At 39.6% G+C, this 13409-nt stretch overlaps 1 pseudogene; it reads left to right on the forward strand.

The window, feature by feature from the left end:
• Positions 1-683: 683 nt before the first annotated feature.
• LOC120295322 lies at positions 684-7902 on the forward strand (annotated as a pseudogene).
• The last annotated feature ends 5507 nt before the right edge of the window (positions 7903-13409 follow it).

Here is a 13409-nt window from a genome sequence, read left to right on the forward strand (position 1 = left end):
TCGATTTAAGTTTGATTGAAAATGGTCTGGCTTAAATTAACCTATTTAATCCGTTTTGATCTAATTCAATGCAATACAAATTGAGTCACTCGTATTCATACCCATACCCATATCCAATCCAACTTATATTAATAGAATACTTCCATATTTAATTCAATTTAGGAAATTTATACTCAAATCAAGGTGAAAGGGCAGAGTGCAGAAAATAAAGAGAGAGTTATATAAGTTAGTTGGGTCTAAGTCAATTGCGAATTCATTTAACACTCATATTATTTTAGATTTTACGGCATGAAATTTATTTATGACTTATTTGAACATAATTAACTCATATAACAATTCGATCTATCAAATACAAGTTAAGAAACGTATTTACGATCCATTTTGACAGATTTGAGTTGATTGCATGAGAATATTCTTTGAATAATAAAAGGAAATGGATAGATTGTATATAGATTCACAAATCAGCAAAGATGACTTGCCGTGGGCGTGATCACCACCCTGAGATTCCATTCTTCCCTTATACAACAAATGGAAAAAAAAAGCCAGAAACTAGCAGACAATAACTCCAAAAAAGAAAAAAAAAAAAGGAAAGAATTAGGGAGACGTAGGTGGACGGGCAGGTCCAGCCCCCAACTGCTTCGATTCAGACACTACTCTCTGTCGTTCGTCTCGTCTCGTCTTCGTCTCCTCCTTCCGTCCGTCTGCAGAGAGTGATAGAGAGAGAGAGAGAGAGAGAGATTCCAAACGCTATCCTCTGCTTATTTTCAACCACACACGTGATCTCCATATCCAACTCCAACTCCAACTCCAACTAAACTCTCCTCCTCCTCCTCCTTCGATCCATCCGCCGATCGGAGCCATGCCCCCGCCCGATTCGCCTCCACGGCCGGTCCTCCCCGGCCTCGCCGTCCTCGTTCTCCTCCTCCTCCTCCTCCTCCTCCCGCCGCCCAGCCTCTCGGCGGGCGGCGGCGAGGAGCTCGCGTACCTCTGGCCGCTCCCGGCGGAGTTCACCACCGGCGCCGACACCCTCTCCGTCGATCCCGCCCTCGCGCTCGTCGTCGGCGGCAACGGCGGCGGCTCCAGGATCGTGAAGGACGCGTTCGACCGGTACAAGAGCATCATCTTCCAGCACAGCGGCGTCTTCTCCATCTTCAACACCTTCAGGAAGAAGGCGTCCGGGTACGACATCGGGAGGCTGAGGATCGTGGTTCGCTCCGCGAATGAGGAGGTTCGTTCGTCCGGTTCGCGATGCGGATATATGTACTTGTTTAATTGCTTGCTTGATTGAGTGGGCGGAAATTGGCGCGCTTGCGCGATGTGAAATTTGAGTCGTTGGTGAGCGTGCGTGTTTCTCTTTGCAGCTTCAACTTGGGGTGGATGAGAGCTATACTTTACTCGTGACGAAGAGCGATGGCAAGTCGATCACCGGAGAGGCCACAATTGAGGTAAATGACCAACTTCGACGGTCAATTGTGGAGTTTGCTGAATTGAAAAGAGACAGAGGTTTCAGCCAAATCATCTTCACGTGTCCAATTCCATCCCTAGACAAAGTCTAGTATGCCTTTAACATACGGGCATGAGCACACTGACCTGCATTTGCACGAGAGCATGAGATATTCATGTGGTAATAGAGGTGTTTCCCTTTGCTGCAGGCAAACACTGTTTATGGTGCATTACGAGGGTTGGAGGTATGCACAAATGTTTTAAACTCGCTCTTCATGTATTGATATATTTTGAATGTGGTATTGCATTGCCATGATAGTTGATTGTTGGTTTGCTAGTGGTGGTAAGATGCTAGAGGAATGTTTCCTTTTCTTTTCCCCCTTTCCTTTCTTGATCTAGATTTGTGCATTGTGATAGTGGTTGTAATACTGAGAAAATTATTTTTGCATGTGATCTTAGAATTGTCAAACAGTTACAAGCATAGATTTTGTGATGGGCGGCATCCTAATGCTACCTCATCTATAGAACATGGAATCTTCTGTTTGGCAGAAGTTTATGGTTTACAAAAAAACAGAAGGTACTCTTCAAGCCAAATGTAAGCTTGTGTTGGGTACTACATTCTATGCTGCAAACTCACAGTTCTCATCCACCATCACCCATTTCTGTGTCAGAGGCATTGTAAGAATATATTTTCTTTGTATGTATTGTTCAGTAGTATTTTGGTCATATTTCCAAGGTGTAATCTCTGTATTTGGTGGATCCTCAAGCAACAGTTTCTTGGATATGTGAGGCATCTTTATCAAACATTCTTTCACATCATTTCAGACATTCAGCCAATTATGTACCTTTGATTATAGTACAAAGTTGGTACTCGTGCACAAGGCTCCGTGGTATATCCGAGATGAGCCAAGGTTTGCACATCGCGGACTACTACTTGGTAAGAACAATGATCCTATTAATTGAACATGTTGAATGGCGAACATCCTCCAACATTATGTGATGTTTATTTAAATGGCGGCATGGCATTTTTCATAACAGATACATCGAGGCACTACTATCCTATCGATGTGATTAAGCACATACTGGATTCCATGTCATATGCTAAACTTGTAAGATATGACAAACTCGCAATCCCTTCTTGCTCTTATTCTCAGTGCACTTTTCCTGTAACACTCCACTGATCACTATTCTATGTTTTGCTCGTTCAATTCCCATGAATGTGTTCCTCCCATGGGAATTACATTCAGTAGAATGTCCTTCATTGGCACATCATAGACGAAGAGTCATTTCCTCTAGAAGTGCCTACCTATCCTAAGTTGTGGCAAGGGGCGTATACAAGATGGGAGCGATATACAGTTGAGGATGCATATGAAATAGTGAAGTAAGATATCCATTGCTTGTCCCATGATAAGCAAATTCTTCTCCTTTTGTGATTGACTTCCTGGATTTGACACCCGGTGATGTACTAACTTTGTCCTTTTGTTTCTTGCTGGCTTTTACCATATGAAGCTTTGCCAAAAGTAGAGGTATGTTCTCACCTTCATTTCTTTGTTGAGGTTTTGATGAATGCGTTCACACGTATTTCATTGCAATTGTAGTTTTATAAATTTGATATGTCTGTTGAACTTGTTTGCTTGTGTCAACTGCTACAAAAACTCAAATAAATCTAGTAGACCTTAGAACTGCTGCTTTACTATATGAGTGTATTTTATAATTATGACTGAGTTACTTTTATTATCACTGCTAGTACAATTGTAGTAATTGCTGAGCATCTTTCTTAACTGATTTTAGGAATCCATGTGATGCCTGAAGTAGATGTCCCTGGTCATGCAGAATCATGGTAAGCCATTTCCTTTTTGTAGATTTTTCAGCCTGTGATGAGACTATGTGGACGTTTTTAGGTCGTATATCTTAAATAAGCTACCATAAATTTCTGATGTTCTTTGATACAGGGGAAAAGGGTATCCTGAATTATGGCCTTCTACATCCTGTAGAGAGCCACTTGATGTTTCAAAAGTACTACTTTTGACTTAATTTCTGGCCTATTATCAGGTTAGGCATCCAGTATCTTTATCTACCGTGCTAAATCTTCCATTGTGCGTTCTTGTTGCTGCTTTGATGTATGAATTATCTTTACATCGATTATAACATAGCTGTTTGTGTTTCATGAGTTCCTGAAGGAAGAAAGCCTTGTCAACTTGAGTAATAACATGTGTGAAACTTTTGTAGCATAAAGCTTTGCTCTTAAATAAATCTCTGCGTGGACAAGGCACTACTTTAGTAGGGAAGGAGTTGTTGTCACTTAGTAAACGCCTGAGATGTTAGGGTGTCTGCTGAAACTTCATTCTTCTCCTTCATTTTGGTTGGGAAGGGGCTTGTTTGATGAGTCTTTGATATCTGATGACTTAAGTACCCATTGGCTTGTTCTTAATATTTCAAATATCAAATTATGAAAGTTCATGCTTTACTCTGAGAGCTAAAATGCATGAAGTAAGAGTGCATCCTCCCTATTGCTTTGGTAAGCTCCTGATGATCTATGCGCCACTTAGATCTAACCCAAATCCTATCATTGCAGATATGAGAAAAATTTTCCCCTTTGAGCTATTTCATTTGGGTGGTGATGAGGTTAACACAGGTTAGTGCAGGTGACCTTGGCATCTCTGTTTTTCTTTGGCATTCATTTGTTCTTTAGCTACTGAATGATCGGTAGACCTTTTCTACCTCACAATTTTAGAAGTACTTTGCAGTATGTGATTAGGAATGTAACAGGGGCTCTTGTTTCTGTCACTGTCCCTACTCTGTGAATATGGGCTATCCTTTAGTTTCTTCAGAATGCTAACTTATTCTGGGTAAGCCGTCACAAATATCCTCATTTCCATCCTATGTCATTGGTGTTAGCACAAGAGGAACAAAATAAAGAAAATGGAAGGCTTTAAAAAGGAAAATATCTGCTACTTAGTTTATGCTTGGTCCCTTACTTAAAAGAACTGAAAATCTGAATTTCACCTACTGGTCATCCTCTGTATGCTGTTAAAGGATCATGTAGACATTTTGGAGTTGCATATATGTGATGGACATGGGATTATCTAACATAAAGAATTTATTAATATTATTGAAAAATGCCACCTAATTTTCTAGTGAGATCAGGGGCAGCACGTAAACACTTGTAATGTCAAATGATATCTAATGGGCTAGGACATCTACTTGTGAAATGACAGCATTCTGCAATTTGAGACATTTCTCTGGATTTAAGTTTTATGATCACAAACTATATAAGTGATTATTATTATCTGATATTTCTTTTGCAGATTGTTGGACATCCACCCCTCATGTGAAGCAGTGGTATATTAATCAACTAATTTACTTGAGATTTGTTCTACTTCCGGAAGTTTGGCCTGGGAAATTGAAATTATTCTCTATTTTTATCATATACTAAGCTGTCTTTTCAACCAACTCATTATTGTTTTATGGTCTTAGTTCTTATTCCAAAACTGTTGCAATTACAGGAATGCCTTTTGGTTTTTCATTGCTGTGAATGAGCATGCAACCTATTCGATCTTGAAATATTGTGAGACTGTGTTACTACCATGACTAAAATATCTCCCAGTTAATTAGAAATTATATTCTAGAAAATTTGGATGGAGTTAACAAGTCTTTCCATTATTAGGATCCTCAAGAATAGAGGACAATAGTGGGCCGTAACCTGACACTTTTAATTAGATCTCTTGAGATCACTGCTACTGTCTGGAAGCAATTTTCACTGTTCTTTTTCCTTTTTGGTATCGAATCAAACTATTTATTTTCAAAAATGCAATTTTTCTATGAGGGTTTTTCGTTGAAAATTGTATGGATTTAGCATCAACTTGTTTCTCTGTGGGGATACCTTTCCCTGTATGCCCCCATTTCTCTTAATGCAGTCTTCAATACTTGCTTCTAGCAACTCATGTCAGATGCTAAAATGATGGTTGCTTTAAATGCAGGCTCCAAAATCATAACATGACCAGTAAAGATGCATACAAGTATTTTGTCCTCAAAGCTCAAGAAATTGCCATTTCAAAAAATTGGACCCCTGTCAACTGGTATGCACATGTTACTAACACCTCCTGGAGACAGTTGGTTCTGCACATTGTTTTTGATTTAGCAATAATTGAACATGTTATTCTCCTTCTCTTTGCCAATTTTCCTAGCTGACATTGAGTCTCCACACCAATATGACAGAACATTTGTTTAAGAGGCGCATCTCAACACTGGTTTCTGCATCATTTTGAGAAAGATATTTCAATGGAATTGCAGTCTTGTGAGATGACACGTTGTTGAATGTTAAAGGACTATCACTTTTGCATGCAAGAGTGCATTTCAGACTTCTGTAGCATGTCTATAGAAAAATGAAAATAATACTCAAACTAGTAGTCATTAATGTCATCGTGTTTACTTATAAAAGAGCACTTTGTTAACACGTCCCTATATTTGGGCCCATATTTTGAAAGATTTTTGGTGGATTCACTTCTAAAATGATGTGTGAACTAGATTAAATTTAATGGGTCATGGCCTGGAGATCCAGTTTACTAACTTCTACCTGCTTTAATTTTCTAGATAGTAAAGTGGTTATCTCAGGCTTGTGGCCCTTGGTTCCAGAGGTAGAGAAAGTTTTTAGAATATAACAATGTGAAAGAGCACAAATGAAAGAGTCATAGGTAATTTGAAAACGAAACCATGTTCTAATAGCACTGATGTTTGTTGCACATGGTATTCAGCCATCCTAACTGTTGTTCGGCTTTCTTTTTTCATAACATTTGTATGTAGCGTATGATGTTGATTTTCAATTGCTTCAGGAGGAAACATTTAATGCATTTCCCGAAAGCCTCAATCCAAAGACGATAGTACATAACTGGTAAGTTTTGATCAATATTCAAGACAAGTTGATTGCAAGATAATTTATTTTTGTCACTGTAGGCTGGGAGCTGGTGTATGTCCAAAGGCTGTCGCAAAGGGCTTTAAATGCATTTTCAGCAATCAAGGTTTTGGTATCTACATCATTTAGATGTGCCATGGGATCAAGTGTACACTGCAGAGCCCCTCGAAGGAATAAGTGATGCTTCCAAACAAAAACTTGTGATTGGTGGTGAAGTTTGCATGTGGGGAGAGATAACGGACACTTCCAATGTCCAGCAAACGATATGGCCTAGAGCTGCCGCTGCTGCAGGTAAGCCAGTCTTTGGGCATTGTTCTATGCCGGGGCATTGAGTTTTTCTTCTCGCCTCTCATCCTTTGTCCACTTAAGAGTTTTTCTTATAATTGCAAGGGAATCCTTTTAGTGACGATGAAGTTATATCTTCATCCGTTCCCACATGATGGGTTCCAATGGTGATCTCCTTTTTGGGGTCCTGGTTGGTTACCTATTATCACCGTCTTATAATCTGTAAAGCAGTTTCTCTACTTTATAAAATTTTATTTAACATAAAAAGGGCCAAGTTCGATATCACTCAATGGTTCTGTTTGAGTTTTAGGGTTGTAAGGATTTTGAAGACATAGGGGGGGTAGCTGGGGGTTTCACCATTTATCCTCAAAGCTTTTTGGTACTATGTTTCGTGCTGAGGCAATGAATGGTGTATAGTCCTTTCTTTTCGGTGAATGAATGTATATTGTTGGAAATCAGCCTTTCAAGTGATTGAAACAGAGATGGAACATAAAAACAACTTTTGGCATGTGAAATGGCTTTCTAGGGTGAGGGCCTCCTCATGGCTTTTGATTGTGTTTCCCCAACTCCCCAAACTTCTGTTTGCCAGTTCATGCCTTATCTTCTCCTTTTCCATTGATGTATCACGTATGTGCAAATCCTCCTCAAAACTCACAGTAGCCCCGGAACAGTAGTTTTCTCGTCTTAGCTTTCTCTTCTTGGCGTGGCCAGGAAAGCTTGAGTGCTTAGTACTAGTTACAAATGTAAAATACGATGTTATAGACGGGCTGCTTGATGCTGATACAAAATTGAACCAACGCAATGAGCTCAGCTGTACTAAAAGCTGCATAGTCCTTCATGCAGAATAGTGTAGTCGTAATTTTTTACATAGATCCATATTTATTCGTTTGTTTCTATTTTGCAGAGCGACTGTGGAGTAGGAGAGATGCCATATCGTCCGGAAATATAAATAAAACGGCATTACCACGACTACATTACTTCAGATGCCTCCTGAATGGGCGGGGGGTCGCAGCTGCTCCTGTCACGAACCAATATGCACGGAGTCAGCCAAATGGTCCCGCTTCATGCTATGCCCAGTGATTCTTGGAATGCTGCCATTCTTTTCAATTTGTAAACTGCTGCTATGTACTTTGGCTGGGAAATAAGTTATTGAGATATTTGGGCGCGTTTGGTTCAGCTTTGTAAATTAAATAGGCTTTGGGTGTAATACAAATACTAAAAGTAAAAGTTATTTGAGGAAATGCAAATTGTGTTTGTTAAAATCTCTTTGCAAATGGACTTTGATTTGAGTTGAATGTGTATTTGGCAAATTTTTTTTTTTTTTTCTAAAAAATGACCAAACCGTTTGCCGATTGACGAAGGGTTACGGCAGCCGACGAGCCAAATTTGGCGCTGTTGGTCAAGGTCACCCGATGTCCGGCGACCTTCGACGAGGGTCACGCGACCTAGGCGGCCTCGGGCGGGCGACCCTTGGCTAGGTCACACAACCCAAGTGATCGCTGCTTGGGTGTCGCGAGGGTCACACAACCGATGGCGGGCTGTTGTGCAGCCCTCACTACGCCCAAGTGAGGGCCGGTGTGAGGTTGCAAGACCTAGGCAGCGGTCGCCTAGGTCACATGCCCCTTGGGTCGCACAACCTAGGCGACCACCGCCTAGGTTTGTCGTCGCGTGACCCTCGCAACACCCGGGAGGCCGCATGAGGACGTGAGACTAGGCGGTGGTCACTTAGGATGCACGTCGCTTGGGTCGCGTGACCCTCACCAAGGTTGCCCAAGGTCGTGCAACCTTCGATAACCCTTGGTTGGGTTGGGCGACCCTTGTTGGACTAGCAGTTGTCGACACCAAATCTGGCTCGTTGACGGCCATAGCCCTTAGCCGGTCCGGCTAAGGGTTTGGTCCCTTTTGAATTAGAAAAAAAAAATAATAATAATGAAGGACGAAATTGAAATTTTGAAAAATTAATAATGATGGTTTTGGAAGAAGAAAATGAGTTTTAACATTTAGTAAATATTGAAAGCTCAAAGTTAGTCTCAATTAGTATTGCTTTCAGCCTTCCCAATGTTGATTTTGAAATGAAAGCTCATTCGAAATAAGTGCTAAATGGTTGAGTATTTCCCTAAGGGCTTTAGAGACTATAAATCTTTTGAGAATGTTGAACGCACCCCTACAAGTATATCCTTTCTAGACTTTGCTTGCGTACATATAAATCAGTGTGTGCGCTGCACATTTTAGTTAACCAAAACAGATCTGAAAGTGTATGTCTTTGGATGCAGGGCATGGATGATCTGACCACATGAGCTTTGTAAATGCATGCGGGGCATATTTGGCTCTCGCATCTCGTGCCCATAAACAGATACGAATTCTTAGCTCAGGTTATTCGTAGTAGCTGATTTTAGCTGGATTATTAGAATGCTTACTCAAATCAGGGGAAAAAATTATATACATATAAATAATCGGTTATATGGAAATTTATATATAAGTTACTTAAAATTACCGATTCTATATGAAATTACAAGATGTATAAGTAACCACAAAAAGAAGAATGTTACAGTTTTGAATTGAAATTTATTAATTACGTGGTGATGTTATCATTGAAAATGGTCACATACGCATTCTTATTTTAACAATTTCTATCAATTGAGAATTTACCAACAATAAATAGGTAAAATTCATTTCTCTTAATCAGAGTCATTATTGCATTATTGACAATCACATGATTTTTCTATGTAAAAGATTAGTGTAGATAGGAGAAAAATCGACTGGCTTCTCTCTAGCCCTATGGTCAGATGACCTGAGACAGCCGTTTGCAGTGGCCATAGAGGTCCATAAGCTCCCTATGTGCTTCATGGGGAGATATATATGCATGGTGCAACTATGTTTTTGTGTAAATTTTGCCGAAAAAAAATGAGGCATTTTGCTCATTTAAGATAACAGAAGGTCCTCAATTATGTCATTCATAATACCACGTCACAAGCAAACTGATATCACCTCACAAACAAACTAAAGTGATGATCAAGCGGTCATATAATGGCATACGCTTTTTTAATAATAATGCTATATGCTATATATGTCAAGATTGATGTAAAAAAATTAGCATGCTGATTATTTTGAGACATTCTAAGTGAGGCCGTTAAATAAGTGAATCATACACAACACCTAATTATAATTTACCACATTATTTAATATATCGGTTTCATAAATCAATCTTAATATTATAATGGAAAATGCTTGGTTGACGGTACCGTCAACCAAAGAAAAGACTGTCAAACATCAGCCAAGCGTTTTCTATCTTCAAGGTGGGAGACTTAGTTAACGGGTTTTTTTTTTTTATTATATGAAAATGCATTTTCCATATAAAAATGATTTTCTTGTCTTATTTAAAGAAAAAAATCAAAGTGATAATATTCAAATTATAAGAAATATATGAAGAACTCAATTGCAACTTTTTAAAATAGTCTACATTATTCTCCAGCCAAAGAAAATCAATGGAGAATAGATTTTTAAAAAAAAAAAACTTTAGCTTTGAATCATGTGATCTTAAGATTAATTTTGTAATGTTTTAGGTCCCTGCACATCTTCATCTATGAGATTTGGATTAGCAAAGTAATGTTTTTTCTCTTCTAATTCATTATTCTTACCTTGATTTTCTCTTTACTTCATTGGTTTTATGTATAATCGATATCACTTGGTCTTAATTTTAGGTCATTAGAAAGTTCTTCTAGAGCAATTTAATTTGAGCGAAAGGAATTAGAAGCCATTTCATTACACAATGATTTCATTGTTAATTGTAAAGCTAATGTTTGAAGTGTTTTTTTCATATTTTAAATTTAATAGATTTATGTAATGACATTAATATTTTTTTAATAAGTGATGTAATTATTTATATTTCGGTATTAAATTTATTTTTTCTTTGTTCATATTCAATAAAATTAATTGTACGGGTCCTCAAATGATTTTGGTCTTTCAATTTGATATTGCAATAAGGAAACATAGAAATTTATAATTTAAAAAAAAAACATTAAGTCAAAATAGAAACCAGCTGCGTAGGTGTATCGATTTCCTCCAAAGTATCTTGTGGCTAGCCTTTGACTATCCTACTGTCGTTCTGCAAGGGACGGTCAGGCTAGCAGAGTCCTATTATAATTTTACTATTTCAAAATAAATTACTTAAACAACACAGATATGATGACGTCGGGAAGTAGTCTACATAATAAACACATTTCAAGAAATTGTCACCATAGAAATTACGGTAAACCGCAATCTTTGCTTCAACACGGACATTATTTCTCTAATTTGCTCTCTAAAACGTCGACGAGACAAGAGGCTCAACTGGGAGGAGAGTTATCGTACGCTGCAGCTATGCAAGGTAGACCGAGCGCCTGCTCCAGATATCCACGGAACTGTTGAATCCAACAACATAGGTGTTCATGCTAAACAATACCTTGATCCAGCCGTTCCGCGCTGCTCGCTACCTCATCCGCCCTCAGAAGAACAAGACGCAGGAAGAAGGCAGGCCCGACAAGCCACAACACAACCAACACGCCCACACGAGGGTGGGCGGAAGAAACAGGCTCACGAGCCCGAAGAAGGCGACCAAGATGATCCCCACTCCGATATACTCCAACGCGCTTGCAACCCGAGGGCAGATCCCATGCAGCAGCTTGCCGTTCCACAAGGTGGCGAACCCGAGGGAGAGCGCGAGCACAATCGCGTTGGCTTGCAGGTGGGTCAACCCCTGTAGCTGGCTTATAAGGGCCCCGTGGTCATGGAAACGGCGAACTCCAGCACCGCCTTCCCCATCTTCTGTCTCTGGAATAGTTTCTCTATCGGGTGGACCAGGCTGGGACGGGACAAGTCGAACATTTTGGCCTGAGAGCTTCCAGCAGTCGTTGTGCTTCCTGTTCCGCACGCATTCGACGGGCATGAGGCTCCATCGTCGGTTGGCAATGAGACGTCTACTATGATGGACATGGAATCGTCCACCGCCAGGCAGCGTGTTAAGCTAGCGCCACTGTGTGAAGCGGAAGCGGTGGTGGGGTTCGAGATCTGGTTGTTGCATGATGATGCAAGCCACGGAATATGGGAAATGAGTTTGAGGAAGAATGAGATGAGCCATGAAAGACTCGCCAAAGCCCAGTGACTGGCCATTTCTCGCTCGGACAAGTACCTCTGCACGATGATGACAATGGAATAATTTCAATAGAGGTGTAATTGTTTAATCGATCAGAGATGATGTTCCCGAAATGTGGAAGGTTTTGGTTGGGAAGAGCGGGACCCTCTCAAGGCCCGATCTTTTGAGACGCGCCACGAGAATGAGAGACACACAGAGATCAGTCACAGAGAGAGAGAGAGAGAGAGAGGGGGGATGTTCAGAAGATGTTCATTTAAGACTCGAGAGGTGTGAAACCTTGTGGCATTCGTAAGCAGAGGAGATAATGTTTGCGGCTTGCGTATAGATTATTGTCGACCCGGCGGAGGAGTGTTGAAAAAGTTCTAAACCTTTTGTATTTGTGCCACTTTTTGTATCTACGCCAATTTAGTCTTAAAACTTTTTTTGTTTTAATTTAATTTTAAATTTTTTTACTTTGTGTCAATTCGGAGTCATTTTCGGTCAATTTTGGTCGGATTTTGCTAATTGGTTGCGGGACCGATTTGTCATGACTTGATCGGCACTAATGAAGATAACTTTTAATAATATTTTAATATTTTTGAATTTTTATTTTATTTTTCTTTTTCTTCCTCCTTCCTCTATCCTCTAGTCAGTTCTTGGATCTTGGCGAACGGCCAAAGGCGACAGTTAGTGAGGTCGAGGTTGACCTCGCCGGTCACCTTGCTAGTGGTCGCGAAGGTGGCCTTGCATTGGGCGAAGAGGCTCGCCCTTGCGGGATTTGGCGAGGATCGGGCCTCGCCCATGGCTGGTGAGGCTCGCCGATCGTCACCTTTGGCTGATCGTGAAGGTCCGGTGATCGGCCGGAGGAAGGAGGAGAGAAGAAAAAAATAAAAAGAAAAGAAAAAAATTTAAAAAATTAAAATTATTATTAAAAGTTGTTAACGTTATAATGATTAGGCCACATTAGCCGGTTAGTGGCCAGTCGGTATAATCGGATCAAAATTGACTGAAAAGACTGAATTGATGCAAAATAAAAAAATTTAAGACTTTCTTTATATATAAAAATCTATAACTAAATTGATATATATATAATTTAAGATTTTTTTAACACTTTTTCTGATCAGGATAGTGACGTCCCATCAAAGGAGAGAATAGGACGATTTATTGAAGAAACACGTTAGCCAGAGCTCATTTTGGACTTTTGCCCGAGACCTCCGGTCAACAATCTTCCCTTTTTATGGTCAGGACTTTTGCCAGGAGGAGTTTCATTTTGTGGGGAAGAAAAAGTGCTATTAACTTGTGATCCTATAAAAAATTATGATTAATACTATAAAAAAAATTATAAACTGACGCTCATATTACATTTATGCTAAATCAATTTCAAGCTATAAAAAATTCTCATACTAATATATATATGCCACATTAATGTCAAATTGATGTTTCCATGACAAGTCTACCAAAATCTTATGGCAAATTGGGGAATATTAAGGATTTAAGCAATTTTCAAATCATGAGGGAGTTTCCAGGACAAAACTAGTAGTTTTGGCACATTTTCTGATCTTGGTTCATTTCTATAGATCTGATTTCTCAAAAACAACATCGTTTATTGGATCAATTTATGTCGAATTTCCATGCCACGTGCTAATTAGCCGAGTTCTT

Source organism: Eucalyptus grandis, chromosome 7 (genome assembly GCF_016545825.1).
Source record: "Eucalyptus grandis isolate ANBG69807.140 chromosome 7, ASM1654582v1, whole genome shotgun sequence".
NCBI lineage: Eukaryota > Viridiplantae > Streptophyta > Magnoliopsida > Myrtales > Myrtaceae > Eucalyptus > Eucalyptus grandis.